We start from the raw sequence: 24,788 nt of genomic DNA on the forward strand, positions 1-24,788 counted from the left end.
ATATTGCCAATTTAGTTTTGTGCTAATGTTCAGCCAAAAATTTATAACAAAGGGACAATTTAAAAGAAATTGATTCACATTTTCCACATCCATCTTACACATGATACATATAGAAGGACCTTCATAGCCCCATATTTTGATCCAATCTGTAGTAAGGATTTTTCTTTACAGAGTTGCCCCTAAAAAAGTACTAGCTTTAGGGCCACAATTCCTATCATTATAAATTTTTATAGAAAAAAAAAAATGAAGGATGGATTAGGGAGGAAGAGAGGGAATTATAACCTTATTTGACTCTATAATTCCCATCTTTAGAACCAACATAGATTATTCTATTCAATCTATCCTTAATAGAGAAATTCTTACTAGAAATAATATTATTAAAGGATTCTAATTTTTGTTATGATAATGGGAGATCACTAAAATCTTTCCACCTCCATCTTAAAAGAGAATCTTTATCCTTTATAATATAATTACAAAGTTTCTTTCCTCTAGCTTCATGTATAATATTTTTAATGTTGAGATCTAAACCTAAAGAGTCCAAATGAGCATAGCCTACCCAAGAATCTATTAATATTGTTGAGATGCATAATGCATCGTAATGTTGGTGTACATTTTTGCTTGATAATAGAAAGGTTGAAGGCTATGTAGGTGGATATAGTCCAAGTTTTGGGCTGAACCATGTTAAATTTGTGGGTTATTTGTGTTCATTCTATATTCTTCTTTTATTTCTGCATATAACTGATTATTCTTATATTGTTCTAGATATGTCAAACCCTAACTAAATTCTACTAGGAGAGATCATTTGTCCCATTGCCTATGTCCAAAGATAACTTCTTATTAATAGGAGTGATACAAGAATTATTGAAATTCCACAATCTAGAACCTTTTGGATGATTACAAGTCCAAAATAGATTGATAGGGTTAGCATTGACAACATACTTATTTAAAAGAATGAATGCCCATTTTCTATTACATTCTTGAAGAAGGTCCAAACTAACTTCTTTCATAGAGCTAGATTTTTCTTAGCCAAGTTTTTAGTCCCTAACCCTCCATTCTTTATAGATTGGCAAATGTTTTCCTATTTAATAAGAGAAAACTTCTTATTTTATGAAGATCCTTACCAAAAGAAATTTCTAATTTTGGGTTCTATTTTGTTAATGTTAGAGGTGTTGATAGGGAAAATAGACATTTGGTAAATAGGAATAACCAACAAAACTGATTTGGTCATGCTAATTTTACTTGCATTAGAAACCATCTCCCTTTCCAACCCTCAATTTTATGGTGAAATTTAGATTTAAAAATCCCCCAAAGCTTATTACATCTAGTGTCTTTATCCAGTGGGACCCCCAAATACTTACATGGGAAATCCCTTGATTTGAACTAAGGATGTTACAAATGTCATTCTCTATGGAGGGAGAATTATTCATAAAGAAAATCTCTAACTTATTAACCTTGACCTTTTGACAAGAGGCCTTTATATATTTATTAAGAATAATTTTAAATTGCCTAGCCTCCTCACATGAGCTTTCCCCTGGAAGGATAGTCTCATCAAAAAATTGTTGATGGGAAATATTTGGAGTATTTTCTACAATTTGAACATCATTAATTTTCCCCTCTCTATGTGCCTTTTGTATGGATATCTGTAAGACTTCATCCATAATTAAAAAAAAAGAAATGGTGATAATGGGTCACCTTGCCTAATATTATTGGACATATTAAGGAAGCCTTCTAACATTGCATTAATCATGATGGATAGCTTAGGAGTGGATATAAAACTAAAAGTAAGGTTAATCCAATTGCAAGAAAATCATAAAAGTGCCAACCAACTTTGTTGTATGCTTTCAAAATATTGAGCTTTATCATCATATAAGGGTCTTTATGAATTTAGGTAGAGTGAATAAGTTCTTGTGCAATAATAATGCCTTCAAGGATGGATTTATTAGGAAAAAACATGTTTGCTCCTTAGAGATGATTTTGGGTAGTAGTTTAAGTCTATAGCCAAAAACATTTAGAAAAAATTATAAATAGTGTTACACAGGGATATAGGTCTAAAAATGCTAACTTATTCATAGTTAGATTTCTTAGGGATAAGAATAATACATGTATTATTAGTCTCAGGTAGGATGGACCTAACATTTCTATTAGTCTCAATAGATTTATGAAGATCATGTCTAATGATGTCCCAATTTTTTTTAAAGAACTTAGGGTTAAAGCCATCTAGTCTTGTGGATTTATCCAGCTTCATTTGAAATTTTGTGGTCCTAACTTTTTTAAAGGAAATATATTCATTTAGATTCTTATGATCTTCCTTGGTTATAAGGTTTGGAATGGTAGATTTCATTTTAGATTGCACTTCCAAATTAGAATAGTCCTTCTTGTTGTAATTTTTAGGAAGAAATTAACAAGTTCATTAGAGATCTCTTCCATAAAGCCAAATTTATCTGGACTTTTGTTTCCAAAATATTTCTTCTTTGGACAAAACATCTTTGACATTTGCAAGAAATTATTTTTCCATAAGAAAATGTTCATTATCCATACCTTCCTTGATTATAGTATTATTTAGACAAGTTAACTCTTCTTGATCAACTTCTAATTTTTCATTGAATATATTTTTGAAGTGCTTTTTATTCTATGTGATTAATTTTGTCTTAATATGTTTAAGTTTACAAATGAATTTCAAAATTTTAGAACTTTCCACTTCACAACTGTCCCACCAAGACATGAACAAATTAAGAAAGTCCTTATGTTCCAACCACATATTTTCAAATCTAAATGATGTTTAGCTCTAAATAAATTTCATGAATATAAAGTTTAACTAGAAAGTGGTATGATCTTGAGTGGTTAAGGGTTTCTATTTCAAGAAAGACTCAAAGCTAGCTAGATCATCTTTGAACAAAAAACCTATCTAATTTATCAGATATGCTACTAAAGTCCTTCCTTCTATTAGTCCATGTGAAAATTCCATTTATGGTTATGATTTCAGATAGTTTATTGGAAGAAACCCACTAGCTAAAGTCTCTTTGAGCTTGAGAAATAAAATTACTACCTCCTTTTTTCTCAAAATCATCTAATATAACATTGAAGTCACCTACAACAATAAAATTATCCAATGAATGCTAGGATAGTAATGAATTAATTTGATCCCAAACCTCAACCTTATCCTTTGTCTTAGTTGGTCCATATACATTAATAATAGAAAACGCTAGTTTACTATGAAAACTTGTAAGTTTAGCACAAATCCAATTTTTTCCATTGTTAATATTATATAAATTAATCCTCCTTGGATCCCATATCATAGCTAGTCCCTCAAAAGCACCATCTAATTTGACCCAAGTGGAATTCCATAATCTAATATTTTTATTAAATTTGATATTCCTCTTTGTTTAATTTAGTTTCTTGAATTAATATTAAATATGAGTCAAAAGTTTTAAAACTCCTTTGTAGGAGTTGTTATTTGTTAGGGGCATTTAGACCCCTAACATTCCAAGTAGAAATTCTCATATGGGGGTGGAAGAGAACTTCCCCCTTCCAACATTGAAAAGATTTATAATTTTTTATTGATATTCAATCATCCCATCTTTCTTTCAAAGTTCTACTAGAGGTTTCCCACCTCTCTTTTTTTATACGTTTTTTAGCAATTTAGGATGATCAAGACCATCTATAAAAGCAACAATACCTAAATCCTCTGACTAGTTATCATCCAACTTAGAATGGTTAGAGGGAGAAACTAATGAAATTTCTTTGGCCAAACTTTTGCCCTCAAGAGCCTCCAACCCAGAAGCAGGTATCATGACTTCGCTAGACATAACTTCCAACAAAAATTGATTGATTATAGGGATAACATGAGCAACTAAATTAAGATTTGGAGTGTCAAGGTGGAGGGATGGGAAACAAATATCAAGACCCATTTGGGGGTCCACACCAAATTCCTCAGTCCAACCAATACCTTCTTCAGTATGGAAACTTGAGATTACTAGAATGAACTTAGGGGGGGATAAAATCCTCTCATTGGAAAGTTCAGAGCAAAAAAGAAACCACAAGGAAATATATTTATATATTCCTCATGTGAAAGCATTAAATATTTCATTAGAATATTTAGGGTTGACATATTATACTCTACTTTGATAATAAAGTTGTTTATATCATCCATATTGTTTAAACTTTTGATTCTTACAAAGGTGAGCAGCTTCAATAAAACATTTATCCTTTGATTCCTTATCAACCTATTCTATATCTAGATCAGAGATCAAATCTATATAATTTACCTTTGGAATGATGTTTTCATTCACAATCTAGTTATGACCCTAATTGTTGAATATCAAAAGGGGATGATCCTTACGCAAGGATGTGGACAGACCTGACACATGTCTAGCTTCCACAACAAGGGAATTCAAAGGCAAAATTAGGGAAGGGGGAAGGCTGATATTCCTAACTATAATTGAAGGAGAGATATTGTCAAATCTGAAACCCCCCTTATCTAAAAACCTAAAACCTACCTCATATTCTAAGTAAGTAAAGCTATCCTCTACATGATAAAACTTTCTACTAAGTCCAGGATCCACAAAAGGAATATTAGAACCAATAGATCCTTTAAAGGAAAAAGGGGTTAGATTAAAAATTTAATTATTAGTGATGATTTTGATTGGTTTGAGTAGTTTCTTGGTGGGGAAATCTACCAAATCCTCATAAAGTTGGAACTAAGTTTTTAGGTAAACCCTTGAATCCACCAAGTGAATCCCCATTTTTTAAAGAATGCCTACATTTATTAATTTGACAAGAAAATTGGAAATTTCTATCCAATGAAAAGAAGATTCCATGGGAATTTTAGATAGATTAAAATCTCTACTTCATTTTAAAAAGGAAATATAGAACCCTTTGAAAGACAAGGGAAACCTTGATAAAAAATTGTCTCTAACTTGATTGTTTATACATTCTACAAAAATGAATCCATTTTGAAGTTCAGTGGTACATACCTCTCCTTTGTAATGTATTGACAACCATGCTGCCAAATCTAATTCAAAAAAAAACTACCTTGCCAAGATGTCACAACTCCTAAGTCATGATAGTCACACCATAATCTTTCTATTGTCCAATTATTGATAACCATGTAATCACTCTCCATGATTTGATTAGGTCTAGTGGCAACTGGATGAGGATTTGAGGTAGAAACTCATTTTAGATCAGTCTAGTATGTGTTTTTTGGTACGTCTTGTTTTGGAGCATTCCTTCTGAATGTTGGGGTTTCATGGAAGGCCTCCAAATTATGTTGGGACTTAAAATATTTTTTCCTATGAAAATATGAACACAATAGGAAATAGGGATGGGGAATCCTTGGGCCTTTCATCTTTCTTTGGTGATAAGATGTTGGTTTATTTAGAAAAGGTACGATGCTGGGGGGGTGGGGGGTGGTTGAATTGATATCCTCTATAAATTTAGCTCACAATCTAAATATATAATGTCATTGTCCCTTTTTGCAACTTGATAAACCATAAAATAACTTCAACTAATTTAACTTGCATGAATCATGAAACATATACCATAAAATCATTACACATAACACAAGTATTTGGTCACATAGAAACCCTTGATTAGAGAGAAAATTGTAGTGGGGATGGTGCCCACAAATCCATGAGTACTACAGTAAGAGGGTGCCTTGTAAGGGCTATAATATGGCATCACTTCTAGTGACTTACTCTATTATGAGTAATACAAATAGATCTATTGGGGTATACCTTCTAAAAGGATTTTACAACACTAAATAAAGTGTGTACTTTGTTAGGAAAATTTACATCAAGACTAATAAGTCTACCATGTGAAAGTATTTAATTTTCTACAATGACTAGGGAATAATAATAAATTAATCGGTATGATGCAACTTACTTTGTTGGTTCAGATCCCTCTTCTACTCATTGATATATCACATCATGTGACTGATAAATAAAATCATTCCTTATGCTTCTTGAATCTCTACTCATCCTTCTATATCAAATCCTTCTCAACATAATACTAACTTTAGCAACAAATCTAATCTCGACAACAACAATAAATTGTTCCATGTAGGTCCTTGAATAGTTTTCTTTGGCCTCTTATGATCTTTAACATAATTAGGCACTAGTACATTTAACCCCATTTTTAGACCAAAATTTTATACCATCTATTAAAATGGGGTCAATTGGTCGGAATAGGCAAGGAAAAATGTCATTTTTTAAAAATTCATGCCCGTGTTGGTCAAAATTTTGACCAACACTAAGTGTTGGTTCAAATTTTGACCAACATGGGCTACATTATGTTAAAATGAAAATTTTTCTATTTCGCACCCGAAATCATTGTTATGGCGGAAAGACTTGTATGCTTATTTCTGCTTCCATGGCGCAGACTGAAAGGGTATCTGCAAACAAAATATGCACCCTCCCTGTATGGATCATATAGGGTATTGAAGAAAAATGACATTGAAGGGAAAAGCAAGTTCTTTATGTGTTTATTTATGCTTATTTATGCTTATTTTTGTTTCCATGGCATAGACCGAAAGGGTATCCATGAACAAAATCTACACCCTCCCTATATGGATCGTACAGGGTATTGAAGAAAAATGACATTGAAGGGCAAAGAAAGTTCTTTATGTGCTACTCCAGCGCATTGATGTCCTTCCTAGATAGATCTTTAGCAACCTACAACACAAAGGAGATTGAAACAACATCATCAAATTAGGACTAAATAAAAATGTAAGGGAATGGCATAAATAACATAGTGAATGCTCTTGTACTTTTTCATCGTCTTAAGTCCTCTATTTTGGAAGTTATATGTCTCTTACATATTTTGTTCTATGTAACTTTTAACCTTTGTGCCTTCTACATCTGCTATATAAACTTTCATTTTCATAGTCTTTTATTAGATACTATGATCTTTATGTTTATTATTGTGAACTTCATTCAGTCATGTTGCACTCTTACCTTTGAGTAACCCATTGTTCTTTTCATTCCATGAACTCTATCTAGTCATGGTTCAGATTTTTTACTGCACATGGATAGTAAACTATCATTGATTTTCTATTTCATCATTATTAGGAAGACTAAGTTGTGTAGTCAGTAATGATTGGGTTTTTTTTTTTAGGGTGCAATTTAGTCTAATGATTCTAATGTTCAAGAGAAGCTTCTCAGATACCCATTGGATGATTCTAAAATATTGGAGCTTGTTACTAGATAAATTCATGGAGTAGGTACAAACATTTTTCTTTTTCTTTTTTGGCATTTCTTAGCTCATGCTTTGGACTACTTGTTATGTAACTTCAATTAATGCAACACAAATCCTAATACATGTTATAACTATCAGAAGAATTATATATCTAGTGGATTATTACTATGCATCCCATATACTGTTTAGTAGTACATTAAAAAAATTCATATTCTTTTAGGTTGTTCAAGATTTTTTCATTTATTTATATTTTAAAATGGAAATTTTGAGTTTTTTAAATATATTTTTTAAATATGAAATAGTCATTTCCTATATCTTGTACTAAACTTTTACCTTATCCCAAATTGTGCCCCAGTCTCCAAAACTGAGAGAGCTTTTCATACCCAATCCCCTAGTTTCTCTACTAATTGAATGAAAGATACTTCTACCCTTCAAAAAATTGAATTAAACCCTTTGATTTCTCCATAAGAATGGCTCCCTGTTGAGGCCTATCTATTTCAAAGAGTAGTTGGGATTGCTAAGTAGCTGTAAGTTGTTACTGAATGGTGTGTTGGATACCACTGAATCTTCTTTTGTTTGTACAAAGTTTTTTGTGTTTCACAAGTTTTCTAATTGTTATCGATTAGGATAGTGATTAACCATAGCCACCATTCCATCATTTTAACTAAGTAAATTGATTAACTTGGCCCTAGCTTTATGTTTTGTGCCTATCATCCATAGTGCAACAACTAGAAACTTGCTAAAAGATCTTATTTTGGTACAAAAGGAAACTTGAATTGAAACTTTGATGTATACCTGTGCACTATTCCAAAGATCTTATTTTAGTACAAGAATGAGGAATGTTAGCATAAGTTGTAGAATCTGTGTCTACACATTTCAATTTCATTTTATTGAATGTTTATAGATCCCTTCAACTAATTCATTTCATACATATCTTGTAATCATTGCATTCCATGAGAAGACATCATGTAAGTTCTTATATTGAAAATTGTAACTCTTCTTCCTATTAAGTCCACAGCATTCAAAATACAATCTCTGTTGAAAAATTAGGTTCCTCTAGACTACATGGTTTTGTTAGATCTAGATACACTCATCTACTTAAGTAAGTTAAATGAAATCCTCCTGGAGATAACAAGACAATGGCCCACCTTCTTTTACTTCAGTTTCAAATAATTCCCATTGTGTATGATTTTAAGATGTCTTAGAGTTGCCAAAAGTGTTTAACTATAATCCAAGCATGGTGTTTGGAATTAGAACTTGACTGTGAGGCCCATAGGTTGAACCACTTCCACAATATTGGACTTTTCTCTTTGTTCCAATATATTCATGAGAACGTACACTTCAATAATATTGTGATGTTTGAGATGGTGATGGAACATATTAGGTGAAGCCTCATGGGTAAGGCTTTAGGATACTCATGCAAGGCACAAACTAGGTCAAAGTTCATTCTTTGCCCCAGTATAATTGGAAGGTGTTGGAATCTACTGGAAGAACCAAGAAATGATATTGCCAGTTGTGGTGATTCTTACAATGTTAAGGGAAAACTTGATGCATGACCCTTAAATCTAGTACTCATCCCCTTTGGTTGTCCAGATGTTTCCTCTTCAAGTTCAATTACATCCTTCATTATTTTGTAAGTCTATAGAAGCCTCCTCACTTGTAGTTGATCTATTTGTTTTTGCAACCAAACTTCAGGGAATGTTCTAACTGTTACCATTACTGCATCCAAACTTACCTCACTTTTGTCTTTCCAATCAATGTTTGGAATACTATCCTTCTTTTCTATCTCATAATTAGGTTGAAGGTATTGCCTATCATCTTCCACTTGGTTAGGAATCTAAATCCACTTGCTTATCTTTTTATCTCTATGTCATCTCTAGCATTAGGCCAATGATCCTCTATATGTTCCATGTGCTTGTACTGTACTCCATATGCTCTCTTAATCTGATGGTCGAGATCATAGTGAGCTCTGCCATGATATAATCTGAAAGATTAGAATTCAAATTCTTATGTTTTCTTTACTGCTTGAAGAGTTGGGCATACTTCACTCCCAAGGCTAAATGGAAACAAAACCCCTAGCCTATGCTTGTGTTTTTGAATCATGTCATACATCAACAACTGCCTCACCACCTCCATTAGTATTGGCTCATTAGGTGGGAACCTAGGGTGTTTCTTTGAACACACCACACTTTGTAGAATCTAGATGTAAGTGAATTTGGGAAATTGAATGCACCATGAACCATGATTCTTTACTAGATCCTCTGCTTCTTTTGACAGTCTTCTTAGTGAGTTCCCTTACAATAGCCTCACCTTAAACATAGAAAATACACCATTAGCAATTTTGAAATCACTGATGTTGCGGAGGTTTAGTAGAGGGTAGTATTCATAAACCACAAGTTCTCCTTTCTAGTTCCTTATTGTCCCAAGATACTGCAAGCCAGGATACTTAGGCATCCATGCCATCGTGTAGACTAGGTAAGGGGTCATGTAGAATGTAGGATGAGATTGATCCCAATCAAATTTTGTGACTCAATATTTAGAGGATTTGACATTCAATAAAATTTTGAGTATTCCCAAGTGCCCATGCTGCAAGGCTATCACTAGAGTTGTCTCTCCAAACTTATTGGAACCATAGAACACACTCTCTTTGAGTAGCAAGAAAATATCAACGACACCTAGACTACCACTTTTAGTAGCTTCATGTAGTGGCATGTTTCCATCCTTGTTTTGAATTTTAGCCAAAGAGCATTTCTTTTTTAGAAACCATTTAACAGGATTTGAATGTCGTTCCTTGTAGCAATATGCAGAGCAGTATCTCTTTGAAAAGTATGAACAAGCAGTACATCTTGGTTCTGGTCATAATTTTTTTGAATTGCATCAAGATCTCTAGCTTCCGAAGCAAGCAAGAGAGCATTCCTTTCTTCCATAACAGAGAGAAACATAGTCATCGGAACAAAAAATCAAGACAAAACTGTGTGGATCTTCTGTTTTTAAACTCGAGTTTAGATATTGAATTAATAGAGAGGAAATGTAGACAATCTAAATTAATATTGAGCCATAAATTTAAAGATTCAAAGGGATTGCATGAAGTATAAATTAAATGGGGCAAATTTTAATTGTATAAAAATCATTCCCTCAAGATTGGAAAATGTTTGATGGATCAAAATGTGTGGATTGTATAAATTAAAACGGGCCAAAAGTTACCGACCTAGAAAAAATAGAAGTTAAAAATTAAAACATATAGGATGTGTGTGGAATGAAATGCAGCTCAAGATAAGGTTTCCACTTGTCAATTTTTTAAACTAAAATCTCCTTCATCTTCACTAAAATCAATCTTCGTTAACTTGGGGAGCTGGGAGCAAGTTCGTATAGGTCTTGCCAACCACTCCTTGTTGACACGGTTAATGTAATCATTGAATTTGTTTCCATATCCTTTCATGGCCTTCGTCTTTGTCTTACTAACATCTACCTTATGTTCTGGGATGTTGGGGGCTTCTCTTATGGCATCCACTATGAGTGGAGCTACAACATTTCCCTTCGGTGTGAGGACTTGTTTTGTGGTTAGAGTGTAGTTTTTTGCCATCTCTAAAACTAACTCTATCCATTAATTTGTAGGAGGGAAGACCACTGCTTATGCGATGCCATTCATAATGATCATCTTGATCACCTTGGATTGGTTGACTCCATACATTCTATCCCTTATAAAATTTCATGTCAAATGGCCCAAGATTGGTGTCTTCAATTTTCTCCCATGTAGAGGTGAAGTTGGATTGATGTGTCATTTATTGTGTATCAGCTTTCAACTATGCCAACCTTCATGCCTCGGCGCTTTCAGCATTTCTAACTCCTTTTCCTATAGTTGCTTGCTCATTTCTTTCTTTCTCTCTTATAGGTGGATCTTTCTTCTCCTCAGCTTTGGCTATGGATTTGGATTTGGATTTTGGGTTCTCACCTCCTTTCTCCATGAATAATCCTGCCACAACAATCTTTAATCAGATTTCAACTCATTTTCATCAAACTTGGACTAAATTTTAAAGTTAATAGCTGTTGAAGTACCTAAAACCAAATCCTAGACATTTACATTAGATTTTTAAAATTAGTGAATTAGAAGTCTAAATGGCTTAAACACTTAGGAATGTAGTCATTTTCTAATACTAGGCCTCATGTCACCTTTATCAATTTGGTTTTAATTCACTCTTAGTGGAAATGGAAAAGAGGACTGAGATTTGGAAAATGAATTATGATATGGAATTATATAAATCTGGAAGTAATTGCAAACCACTATTAACAGCAACAATAAAGTTGTTGGAGGTGAAGCTTCAAGACCTTGATTGATTTTGTTTAATTCAAACCTTGGCACTTATTGGTGATGATGGAAATTAAGCTTTGATTTGCTGGCAAGTACCCTAATTTGATTGTAAAAGCTTGAGACTACAGTTTATACTGGCAAATTCTTGAAATTTGAGTCCTCTTGTTGCAATTAGACCCCAATTTTCTTGAAAGCAGAACTTTTACACTGGTGACTGCCTGTAGGTGCATGGAATCAAAGTTCTAATGCTAGTAAATGCAAATAGGGTCTTTAATTTTATGATGAATGCTGATAATTAGAGCCTAACTTGCTAGTAGACACCTGCAATTAGACCTTAAGTTGATGATGAATGCTGGTAATCAGTTCATCTTCAACCCAAAAACTTGGAGGAGAAAGATGTGTGTCAAATTGCATCATCTCCATTGTTTAGATCTGCCACAATATGATTGAAAAACTTCCAAAATCCTTGTCTTGATGGTTTGGATTTCTCATATCTACCTGTAATTAGTTAGAAAAAAATATTTTGAAATGAACAAATGACTTTATTTATATAGAGATGACCTCTTTGAGTGATTCTATCCTTGTAGTTCTAGAAAAATTTAATCATTATTATCAAACATTTAATAATCACTCTTATTTGCATTGAATTCATAGTTTTATTAAATCTAGGCCTCTCTGTCATTTTAAAATAAAATTTAAACCCCTTTAATGCATCAAAGCTATCTATGTAGGTATCACATTATTAAATTTAAGCCTCTCCTAGTTCAACTTGAGGCAACTTGATGCCATGTTTGATGTCTATCATTTAAAATTGGTGACATCCTATCTTAAATATGCATCCAAATTTTTGATTAGAAAGGGGCTACAAGCTTAGAGTTTTGAATCCACATGTCTTAATTAAGGTTTGACATGTCAAAATTACACCCATATTTAGGCCCATACATTTGATTAGAGTCTTATCCTTGGGCATTGAATATATATGCCACATTAATTATCTAATCTGAGCCTCTTTTCATTCAAATTTAGGGTCAGTTTTCATGATTTTGGGACTGTCCAGCCCATGCTTTTCATGGTATATGGTCTCTTGAAGATGATTTAGGCCCAACTTATGATTTCAAGGTTACATGTTCGGCAATTTGGGTCTCTCCTATAAATTTTTAGGTCTACACGTTTTAGCAATAAGGTCTGGCTGTTAAACTCTAGGGTACCTGCTAGATTTAGGGCCCATGTGTTTGATGCTTGATGTAATGGCCCCACCTCAAGTGGCAATTAATTTGTTTTTTCTTCTCTAGCCAATTTTATCCCTCAACTTAATCAAAGGCTCTCTTGACTTGGTGATTGAGTGTTTGAATTAGAAACATTCCATCAGTGGTCTCCTAATTTGGAAGAAATCTAAAATCTATCTTGTGAGAGCTGGAGGGTTAATTTTAGGGAATTTCCTAGGAGACAAATGGGTATGTTGATGATACATGTTTATTTTTCTTGAGGCTCTGCAAGTTCAAACCAGAACTGCATTCACAGGAGGATACCCTTGTAGGTTGCCTGAATGTAGCCCCAGTTAGCTTTGGTAGTCATATTAATCAGTGAAATAATGAGTTTATGACAAAAGTGATAAAGTAAAATCTGAAGTTCATGGGGGTTAGTATATATGTTTCTGTTGAGACTTCCAGGAAGATATTTTTCCACTACAATTAGGTCTACAAGGAAGATTGAGCATCCTCAGATGCTGATGTACCTGTAGCAGCTACCAAGCTCATCAAATGGTGCAAATATAAGGGAACTAGTGATTGAAGTCAGTTGGGTAATATCTTATGAGTAGGTGATGAATTGTAACTAGTTTGTGGTGGAAGTGTTGGAGATTAGTTAACTTAATTTGAAACTAATCCTATCTATGAATAGAAAATTTAGATATCATGCTGCATACAGAGAAATTCTTAGCTAGAATATTTCACTTAAGGTCTAATTTTTTTGAGTTTTGGGCCTCAATTAGGCATATTTTCTTGAGCAAGGGGCCAGATTTAAGGCCTTGGGTCCACACGTTAGACAATTTGGGGCCTAATGCATTTCTTTCTAGTCCAATTTACAAACTCTAGGTCACACATTTCATGGTAGGGCCTAATGCATTCATATCTGGGGCCCAATTAGAGGCCCACACGTTTGGATATTGGGGCCAATCATTGAACAATGGGCCACACATTTGGTTATAAGGCCCTTGCATTTGAAATTAGAACTGTGTGGTCGATTAGAGGGCAGATTTATGTCATGCCTCATCTAAATTAAGGCCTGATTTAGGCCCATATGGTTGATAGAAGTAGTTATAAGTTTAATGGAAACTCAGATTTAGGGCCATGGGTCCCAATTAAAGCACTCATTTGACTAGGATCTAACTTGCTTGAAATTTAATTAAATTAGGGCATGATTTATCCCTCCAAGGATGCATGTTAGTTTACTGATGGCCTCTCTTATCATCGAGCTTAGAGCCTCGATTTGGGATCACCTTGCCAATTAGGATCTGCCTTGTAGATTTGAGGCGACATGTTTGGATTGGATCTGGTTTAGGTCCTTGTTTATGAGTTTTGTGCCCAGACTTGGGTCTTATTTCATGTGACTAAGGCCTATATGTTTCATGTTCTGGGCTGAGGCCCACATGTTAACCTTTTGAGGTCAGATCTATCTCAAACTTAGCCCGGTATATGTTCCCAAATTCACACCCTATATGATAAAGCCCTAGCCACTTGGATCTAGGCCTAAGCAGGCCTGTATGTTAGCTATTGGGGCCTAATCAAGCACATTCTACATTGAATAATGGCCTTGTCTAATTATATTAGGTCTATTCATTAGACCCAAAGGCTGTTTAAATCATTTTTAGGCTCCAATCTCGAGTTTTGAACTTCATGTTTCATCGTAGGCCCGATTATAGGCATCATTATATCTAGTTTAAGCTTGATTTGGTCATATAAGGCCCACCTGTTTCAGTACAAAGGGCTTGCTAATTGGTTGATATTATAAACTATTGGTACATGGGCTGCAAGTTTGTGGTGAGGCCCTTAATTTGGCATTTGAAGTGAAAACATAGCTTCTACCTAGGCCATTCAAACTAGGGTAGGGGGCTTCATGATTAGTTAAAAACTTTCTTGTCTCCCCTTTCTTATATTGTTTCTCCCTTGCCTCATTGAATCCATTAAGTTTCTTCCCCCACAACCCAATTCTTTATTTATTTGATCCTACCTACATGGGTGGTAACACAAAGGAAGGTGTTATTAGTATGATATTGTTAGGATCTAAGCCACCCAGTGTAGTGTAGTAACAAGGCATTCTTGTCTTCCTGAAAAACTGGCGGTAACCCTATAGTTATGTTGCAATATGTGTCTATCAATATGCAATGCTCGCCATCCACACGGTAAAAAGTAGCTTAACGACAAATCAACTAATGTCTTTGAATAATTGTGTTTGTCTTTTGTACATGTTGACTTGAGGCCTCGTAAAAGGATAGCAGGTGACTATCGGACGTGCATTTTTATTAGAATTATACTGCAACATCTAATAATTTTGGTTGTGAAATTCTAACAATTAAGTGATAACTTTCAACTTTGTAAGCAGTCCACCAAGTCTTCCATGTTTTGATGAAAATAAATAAGAGGCAAGGGCAACTAGTCTCCTAGGTTTCAAAAAACTTTGAAAGGAACCACATTCTAGCAAGTTCATCAATGTTCCTTGTAAATGATATAATTGATATTCAACTCTTTTCTAGCAAAATTTTACTCGTTAATAATTAATAGTACACCTATGAAGCTTTAAAAAATGTAAATTTTGAAATATTAGTGATATATCCTTGATACTTCAAATATAGGCATCGTTGTGGCTCACTCCACATTAACTACAAACAGAAAATGCAAAAATTATGTTGAGATGTTTTAAATTTTTCATTTAAAATTTCTCAACCTTTTTGCATATTGTAATTAAATTTGAAGTTTGGATTATCACGATAGCCTACATATCCTTTAGTATCTGGTACAAGTATGTATGTAGTTCTCATCATACAAGAACCCTTCTCAAACCATAGGGTTCCTAAATCCAAAAACACTAGACACCTATCATGATTACAAATGGCAGAAAAAAGCCTTTACAAAGCAATTAATTCTTTCAAAACTTGCTTAAGCTGACCATTGCCTACAAATAATGGTACATGTGACCCTATCTTTGCTAAAATGTACACAACATTTTGACAAGTGTCATTCAACTATGCTAAAACCAATCCTTAGCTAACTACTCATAAATCATTTCTATTTTCATCACCCGCAGTACCTTCCTTGTTTTCCATTTGTACTTCATTCATATCATGGTCCTGTAAAGAAGAAGAATTTGGATCTTCTACACTTACAGCCTATAAACCTTCAACCTTTTGAAGAGAAGATGATCTCGAATGAGCTTTGTTCCTTTTACATTTAGGAACAAATAAATCAAAGGGCAAGCAGATGTTTGATATGTTTTCTCCTCCTATTTGACCAACCTTGCTTTCTATTGCCTTTGTTGTTTATTACAGGTGTGCCCCTTTGCTAAGAATGCTCTCACCTTCAAAATGTTTTGTACCTCATAAAGGAAACTCCTGGTGCTTTTTTTCTTTTACCTCCATAAGTGCGTGATGGTGCTTATAAGTTTCTTTTACCACCTCATCTATCGATTGAGACATCAAGGAGTGGACTACACCTTTTCAATTGGAAAGACTGCCACATCAGGGAGTGGACTACACCTTCTCAAGTGGCAAGATTGCCACATCAAGGAGTGGATTTCACCTCCCCATGTGGCAAAGGAAGAAATTTTTCTAAGCTATATAATGAAGAGACAAAGGGACAAGGAAGAGGAGAGGAAGCCACTGTGCGGGGATTAGGAAGCGTTTAGTTGGCTCAACCATTATGCTCCCCCACCCATAAAATATTTGAGATTGATGTTTTAGCTATGAGATTGATAGTTGGAATTTTCATTGATTAGACACTTTCAGATTTTGAGTTTGTTGAACTAAACAGTTAGGATCAGGGAATCAATGTGAGAAAGAAGGCTCAGAATATTTTCTCTCTTATCAATGATAAAGATAAAATACAAGAAGTGAGACAAAAGGCTACAGCCAATAGAGACAAGTAAGTGGCTAAGTAGTTATTGGCTTCTTTCAAAATTAACTATGGAATAAAATAATTGCTTGATCAGCTTATTTTTATATTTATTTACGTATAATGCAAACATAATATATAATTATGTTAGGTATGGTGGTCTATCTTCATCTGGAGGATACAAGCCTAGTTCATACTTAGGGTTTGGTGGTGGATATCATGGTGATCGATGTGATGATGATTGCTATGGAAGTCAGAATGGTGGAAAATCTGATGGTAGTCCTAGTCAAAGAAAAGATGATTATTGAGCCCCTTTCAAGAATTAAGGCCCCATGTTTTTGTAATTGTTGATGCTTCATATCGGTAAACTTTTCAATCATTGAATGGCATCAGATACTATGTTTTGTTGGCTGATTACTGATGACAGAAAAATTTACTTTTCTTTTTTCTCATTTTGACATTTTCATTACAGTGTAGTGATCAATGAGCAATGTAGCTAATCAATATTGGTTAGTGGAGAAAATGGAGGAGGACAATTCTCAATTTTTGAATGTAAATACAAACAAGATATGAGACAGGGCAATCTTTCTTGTTTAAACAACTAGCATTTCTTTCCCCAATGATCCATAGTTATAGATAATTTTATCATTTAATTTGCCATAAAATGTTTCACTAGCATTCTCAAAACTCTAGAGGAATATCTATGCCCTTAAGAGTCATCTAGAGTATATGTTTAATAGCACTTCAAGCATAGAAAGCAGTTAAGGAAATGATAAATTGTAAGCTTTATTTTGAATTAGGCCCCTCCTTAACTCGATCGACTTAGTACTCATTTAAGGTGCTAATTTTATTTTCTATATTTACACCATAAGTTTCTGATGTCTGATTATTAGAATGTTCTTATTTGTATCAAAATTTAGAGATGGAATGATTACATTCTAGGGAACCTTGTGTAACTTCCCATTTAAATAGAAAGTTGATAAATATTTACTATTTCTATTGGCCAGACTTGGAAATGTATGGACAGTAAATCAAGTTTTACTTGAGATATTCATGATCCTCCATTTCTTTAAGTTTATTTGAATCTTACAAACAAGAAGACAATATTGAGAAACCATGTTGAATTGCATGATTTTATTTATGTTAACACTTCCATATGTTGAAGTTAGATTAAGTCTCCTATTCATTTTATAATTTTATTTGTAGGTGGCTAAATGGATAGAGATTCATAGTTAACCCAAGCATATGTAAAACATAATGAAGCCCAAGAACATAACCTTAAGGCATACAAAAAAAAATAGTTCCAGCTACTCTTTTAAGACATGTAGCATTATCTAATCCTTGTATTTAAATTCAAAAACTAGTTGTAGTGGCTGAAATATTTTCCTTTTTCATGTCATCAAACAAGTTTGTATTCCTACTTGAAATGATATATTTGCTTCCCTTGTAGTATTGGTCATGTGGAGTTTTTTCTACAGCATCTGCACTGGGCATCAAAGAAGTAGTTCTAGCATATCTGGATGACAGTCTCACCTCAGATGATTTGCCTACAGGAGTAAGCTTTGCTTCAGTTGGCTTTGGCTATGATAATTTTACTGCAAAGAGTGGGGTAGGCATAAATAAGTCTTTTTAAAGCATTTCCATTTAAGCATTAAAATGGTTACATTACCGGTGCATGTAATGTGGGTAATTTGTTGTTTGGGCTGAGAGATTTTATATTTTGTGGGGTTGTGCTGAATGTGATAGCATTGTGGAAGCAAGTGCAGTATTTCAAGGAATAAATATCTCAAATAATAGACGTTGTTGGGGCAGAGCGTGCTTTGATTATTGTATGCAATGCACTTTACTACTTGGCTTCAAGGAATGCTGATTGGGGTGTTAGTTATTTCTTCAATATAGGAAATGTTAACAGTAACCATGCTAGGATCTATACAATGTTGGAGCCAGAAAGTTCATAGTAGTAGGGTTGTCCATCTTGGGATGTTCACCTTCAAAAAGAACATTTCTTGCTGTGGCAAGGAGGCCATGCAATGTAAGAATAAATGATGCTTCACCTTACTTCAATAGAAACTAGGCACCTACTCTCTCCAACTTGGAGAGCTCACTGCTAGGATCAACTATTGTTTACTCAAACATCTATGACATTATAGTGGATGTTGTTGCTTATCCCTTCAGATATGGTAAGTTTGAATGACATTGTAATTTGATTTTTAAATTCAATTGTGTAAATATTTTTAGCATCATCATTTTGGATCAAATGAATTTGTGGTTTAGCATCAATTTTTTGGATAAAATGAATGTGTGGTTTAACATCAATGTTTTAGATCAAATGAAGTTGTGGTAAGAATAATCTTGTAGCTACATCAACATTAATCTATTTGAAAAGTAATTTTTTTGTTTTTCAATTTGATCGTGTATGGTATTTTTAGGATCAATGTTTCGGATCACACTACAAGATCCATCATCAGGAGACAAGAATGCAAGAGTGAAGTGTAATAGATGATCAATCAAGAGGAAACAGTTGAGAGCTTAGAGTAACACAATTTTCAAATGATCATATGAAATGAAATGGGTGTGCGAGTAGAACGAAACTAGAAAGACATTATGTACAGATGAAGGTATTATACGCATAGTGAATAATAAAGGAGGGAATTGAACCCTCCCTGAGGCTCACACTTGTTGAGGTCCACTTCAGCAATGGCCCTTCCTATGAAATTGTTGTCTAAAACCTTTCTAATGAGATATTGTCTTATGAGTTATTCATCAGTGGGATGGAACGTGAATCTAGGAGGCAGTTGTGCATCACCCATATCATGACTATAACTAAAGTTAAGAGCCTCTATTGTTGAATTCTCTTCCCTATCACCCATATTCATTTCCTTTGCTATGGGAAATAGGGAAGAGATTTCAATAATAGAGGCTCTTAACTTTAATTATAGTCATGATATGGGTGATGCACAACTGCCTCCTAGATTCACGTTCCATCCCACTATTGAAGAGCTCATAACACATTATCTCATTAGAAAGGTTTTAAATAGAAATTTCACAAGAAGGGCCATTGCTGAAGTGGACCTCAACAAGTGTGAGCCTCAAAAAAAATTTGACCAAGCATTGGTCGAAATTTTGACCAATGCTTGGCAGTTTTCTACCAAGCATTGGTCAAAATTTTGACCAATACTTGATAGATCTCGACCAAGCATTGGTCAAAATCTACCAAGAATTGGTTGACATTTCAACCAATTCTTGGTTGAAATCTGCCAGGCATTGGTCAAAATTTTGACCAATGCTTGGCAAAAATTGAGCCAACATGTTTGAAAGTTTTGGACCAACCAGTAGGTTGGTTGAAATTTTGACCAAAAAAATTACGACCAATGGGTTGATCGAATTTGGTCAAAATTTTGACCAATATTGGTCGAAAAATGGCCTCAAATGTACTAGCGAGGGTTTAGAATTCTCTAGAATATATCATAGGTCAAAATCAATAATCTAGAATAGTCCTTATTCCATGCTTTTCCTTTTTGTTATTTTGTTGGCCTATATTTTGCCTAGAAATCATAAACAACCAATTGACACTTACCAATCAATATCTCCATATCTTTGCCTCAATCTATGTAAATCATGTTTTCCACTCAATATGATCATTACATAAAATTTTGTGCCATTTTAGATTTGTATGTAGCCTATGTACAACTTGATGTACACTCTATTCTTGTTTGATAATTATGTTGTCACTGAGTGTCCTTAAGACTCGGTAATACTTGCAAAGATCGGTGACTTTTGTGCTTAGTTAATCTTTGTCTACTTGGTGAGTATTGTTACTCGGTTATAAGTTTCCATACTTAGACTTCTTGACTCTTCTTTTCTTGGGCACTATAGTGTAACTCAATGAATACTATGACTTGGTGACTTCATTCATTAATCAATGACTTCTATCTTATCAACTTTTTTTTGGACTGTTTGACACTAATGGAAATACGAATGTGTATTAGGAGTAATATAATGTTATTTTGATTTCCTCTACTTGTGATGTCTCATAGAGATCCATCCTTCCTTACTTATATTGATATAATGCCCAACTAGGGTGTTTGTAGAGAGCTTTATGAGACTGCATCCTTAAAAGTTATCTAAATAATCTTTTGGGCCTAGTGTGTGTACACTCGAAAGTGTCCCACTCTAAACCCTTCTATCCAAATGATTCCATGAGTTCAGAATGTTTGGATGCCGGCTTAGATAGCATAGTCAAACTATAGGTTATAATCAAATAAAATGATTATTAGCAATTTGGCTTAGGTAAGTGATTAAATTAATTTAGCCAAAATGTTGAAAAGGGGGCTAATAGTCTAGATGACCATTTTTAGGTGATTACATTTGCCCCTCTTTGACTAATGCGTGATCGATCTGGGAACACATTTATGTCAAAGAAAATTGAAGCCAAGTAGGCGATGATAGATATAGATGTCTAATTTCGAAGAGTGAAATGCAGAAATAGATAGCAAGTCTTGAATGCACAACCTGATAGCAGTAGTACTGAACACTAGGAAGAGATGATGTCAGAATTCAAGAAGAATACTAACACTTAGAAAAGAAGATAGAATGAGAGCAAGTGAGAAGATCAAACAAATGCTCCTAAGCAGTGATGGAGTATTTCTGCCCCCTCGGGATCGAAATTGAAATGAGGTAAGGGGATGCAAAAACTGGCTAGAAATGAGAAAATTAGAACCCAAGAATGACTATAAGAAACTAATAAAATGCCCCAGTTTGACTAGAGTTGACCTTGAAGGATATAGCATAAAAATTAGGTCAAATCTAGTAGAAAGATGATTTAGACATAAAATAGTGAATTGAAATAGATATGAAGTATGGAAATGATGAATACATGAAGAAATGAAGATGCCCCAACGATAATTCAAAGATTAGACCTCAAACGGTCAGCTAACTTCTCAGAAGAAGGTAAAATTTTAAAATGTGATTTTGACCATCAAGATGAACTCGAATTTGGATTTCGATCCCAAAAATGAATCTAGGATGTTGAAATTATTTAAGAGGTCAAAACTTTATATAATGTGATGATAAGATAGAAAAAAGATGAAGCGAAAGATTAAGAAGGTGAAAAGACATGAACAAGAAGAAAGTAAAGAAATATATGAAAGGAGTTAGCTGATATGTCCACAAAAAAGATGAAGAGAGAGCTCTCCCCATATGCAAGAATGCAAGACTAATCTAGAAAATGAACCTAAAATGCAAGCTAATATGCAATGTGGTTTACCAGCAAGAAGCGCATAACATTTAGACTCTTAATTTCATCATTGAGCATTTATTAGCGACATCATGAGATCATACAACCATCACTAGTATAACTATGAGGATATGAATATGATCGATATTAGATAGGTATGTGGAAATCCAATCTAAGCATCAGAGACATGTAAGTCAAGATAACTACGTGATTAGATTCCCTAAGTTTAATTTAGCAATATTACACCTGTATCAAGGCATAAGCGCCAGGATAAACCCTGAGTGCGGTCTTGCAAAAAAGTCAAGGATGATACATTTGTAAGTCAACGTGTTGAATAGGACCAGCATAAATGCTTACAACACTATAGACAAACAAAGTATACCCACAAGCAGAAATCAAGAAGACATGCCCCATGCCCCCAGTCTTCTAGTCAATGATATCCTCAAAAGACTATTAGGGAGGGAACACATGGCAAAGAAATCATCATAGACAGCACACAAAGTAGATAAAGATTAGCATAGCTCAGTCGTTTAAGTGTTAAAGTGCGTGTGTGCAAGTCACTTGGCCATTTCTTCAAGACTTGACTCTGATAGTGAGAAATATCGCGACATTGGAGACCGTAGGTAAACTATCTGTAAAGTGTTGAAAAGCACTTGATGTCAAGGTGGGGGAAGTGTTGAGAAACATTATTTTCTGACTTGTCAAAGAAACTCTAATGCACAAGAATACCTCAATAAGCTAAGCAGTTGTGCCCCCAAGACGAGGACAAGAAACAATTCCAAGCTAGGAAATGTGTAGCAAAATAGGTGACTGAGACTGATAGACAGAGGTGCAAGGGTCTCAAGTAGCACCTATTTTCAGGTTTTCACAACTTGACAGATTTTTTTAGGACCTTTTTTCAATTTTTTGTATTTTTGAATTTTTCAAATTTTTTTTGGTGATACATCAAAGCGCCTATTGCTAGGTTTTCACTAAGAAGATCTTTTTTTCAGGACATTTTCTGATTTTTAGGATTTTTTCAGCATCATATATGATTTTTTGGATTTTTTAGAATAATTTAGAGATCGCTAGTTCTTAAGCAAGATCACATCATTTTCTCCCAATGTCTAGCAAGGTATAGGACACGATGGAGGAGAAAGTTGGTAGATAGACAAAGATGGATAAGAAAGGAATGTGAAGCAAGTGAAAGTGATCCTCAAGGACTGACTCCTCAAGAGTACCCAAGCTAGGGAAAGAGGTGAAATAGTCATATGAAGCATATTTTGGATAAGCAATGGAAGAAATGAGCAAGATAGCATGAAGGATAAGCAATGAAACCAACAAGTGCGATAGCATATAAGATAAGCAATGGAAGCCAATGAGTAAGATAGCATGTAGGATAAGCAATGGAAGCCAATGAGAGAGATAGCATGAAAGTGTGTAGTCCAAAAGAGTAGCCATGTCAAGAGACCTATGAGAACCATGTTTCATTTATTATGATCAAGACCAAGGGGTCAACTAGATAGGATAGCGATGGGATAGAGCAATAAAAAAAAAGCTCAAGATAGAGGCTATGAGTGAATGGGAGAGCACAATAGAAAATCTGGTAGATAAGATAGCCAATATGCAAAGATAGCTCAACATTGTCAAGATCAAAGAGAGAAGAGGGGATAGATGGATGATGGAAGAATTACGTATGACGCCTGTTTGCCAAGTTTTCATCATAGTACTTAGCCAAGGTGCCACAAGAAGTAGTTTTCACCATAGGATGGATTTATTTCGCTTTAATTTTGCTACCAAGGTGCCACAAGAAGTGGTTTTCACCAAGGCACATTTTCATATTTTTTCATTTTTTTCATTTCTTTTTATTTTGAATTTTTTGAATTTTTAGAAAGAGCTCAAGCTTTTTGAATTTAGATAGTGCTCCTATAGGAAAGATAAGCCATGATAAGCCAAGACCATAGAAAGGTATGCTCAAAGATTTTGATAGGGTGATGAAAGAGAAATTGTAGTAGGAAGAATATATGGAGGATAATAGTTCATGTATAGAAAGTTAGTGTAAGCTTTAAAGAATTTCATGAGGGTAGCTGAAATATTGGACAAGATCAACATTGACACACACCTTGAAGGGTATTGGAACGATGGAGGAATCATGGATGAAATAGATTGAGATTTAGATGTATGAGGTGGTAGAAGAGATTTGGAAAAAAGTGGAGTGGAAGGCTTTGGGATATTTTTAGGAAGATTTTTGGAAGAAGATGGAATGGAAGCCTTTGGAAGCTTGAATGTCAATTTTGAAGTATTTTCAATATTCAATTCTTTTAAAAGAGACTTGGGAATTCATATAGCTTTAGATTTTCCTTTCGATACTTCAAAATATATTTCTTCAATAATGGGTTTAGGAACCCACATTTGCGTTGATTTAGCTCTCTTAATAGTTGACCTTTGCAGTCTCTTTTGTGAATTCTCCTTCTTAGCATTCACATGTCGATTAGATGGGACATAGTGATCTTTATTTTTCAATGGATTCTTATGTTTATTCTCACTTCCAAAGGACTTGGGATTTGTGGATGAATAAGGCTGATATGACTGGTTTAGATGGATAGATGGGTGAAAATTCATCAAGGATGAGTGTCTTTGTTGATCTTGAGGTATGATGAGAGAGCTAGAAGTGGAAAGTATAGGAGATGAAGGAATGTAAGGCCCCAATATGGATGGAAGGTTTGAAGGCTTTAGCTCTAATGGATGAGGACCAAGGATAGAATTAGGATATGCAAATGGATAGTGAGAAGGGATATCAACATCTTTAGAGTGAGCAACATGGTAAAAGCCATCAACAGACTCATGAGTAGCTTTGATAGGAACAGCATTTTTAATAGAAGCACTTGAAGCTTGAGCACAATTTTGAAGTGGATATGGAGAAGTAGAACATGAGGGGATGCTTTGATCTTGACAAGTAGCCTTGGAT

General features: G+C 34.3%; 1 pseudogene; it reads left to right on the top strand.

Moving 5' to 3' along the window:
• LOC149552380 (GDSL esterase/lipase EXL3-like) overlaps positions 1 to 24,788 on the top strand; it is an 82,937-nt pseudogene that overhangs the window by 37,292 nt on the left and 20,857 nt on the right.

The sequence above is a fragment of the Cupressus sempervirens genome, chromosome 6 (genome assembly GCF_028749045.1).
Source record: "Cupressus sempervirens isolate cs-2001-9-10 chromosome 6, ASM2874904v1, whole genome shotgun sequence".
In the NCBI taxonomy this organism is placed as follows: Eukaryota; Viridiplantae; Streptophyta; class Pinopsida; order Cupressales; family Cupressaceae; genus Cupressus; species Cupressus sempervirens.